The sequence below is a fragment of the Podarcis tiliguerta genome, assembly GCF_965153285.1.
Source record: "Podarcis tiliguerta genome assembly, chromosome: 6".
Taxonomy (NCBI): Eukaryota; Metazoa; Chordata; class Lepidosauria; order Squamata; family Lacertidae; genus Podarcis; species Podarcis tiliguerta.
The window spans coordinates 28,853,761-28,853,978 of record NC_139539.1 but is presented as its reverse complement, the minus strand read 5'-3'; positions in this window follow the sequence as shown (position 1 = coordinate 28,853,978).

The window sequence follows — 218 nt, the reverse complement described above, 5'->3', positions numbered from 1 at the left end:
TGGACAGTTAAAGGTGACTATGGGGTTGCAGCGCTCATCTCACTTCAGGCCGAGGGAGCTGGTGTTTGTCCACAGACAGCTTTCTGGATCATGTGGCCAGCATGACTAAACTGCTTCTGGTGCAACAGGATACCGTGATGGAAGCCAGAGCGCACGTACTCTGAGGCCCTTCTCTATGTTCCCCATCCCTGAGAGGTTCAGAGGGTGACAAGATGAGA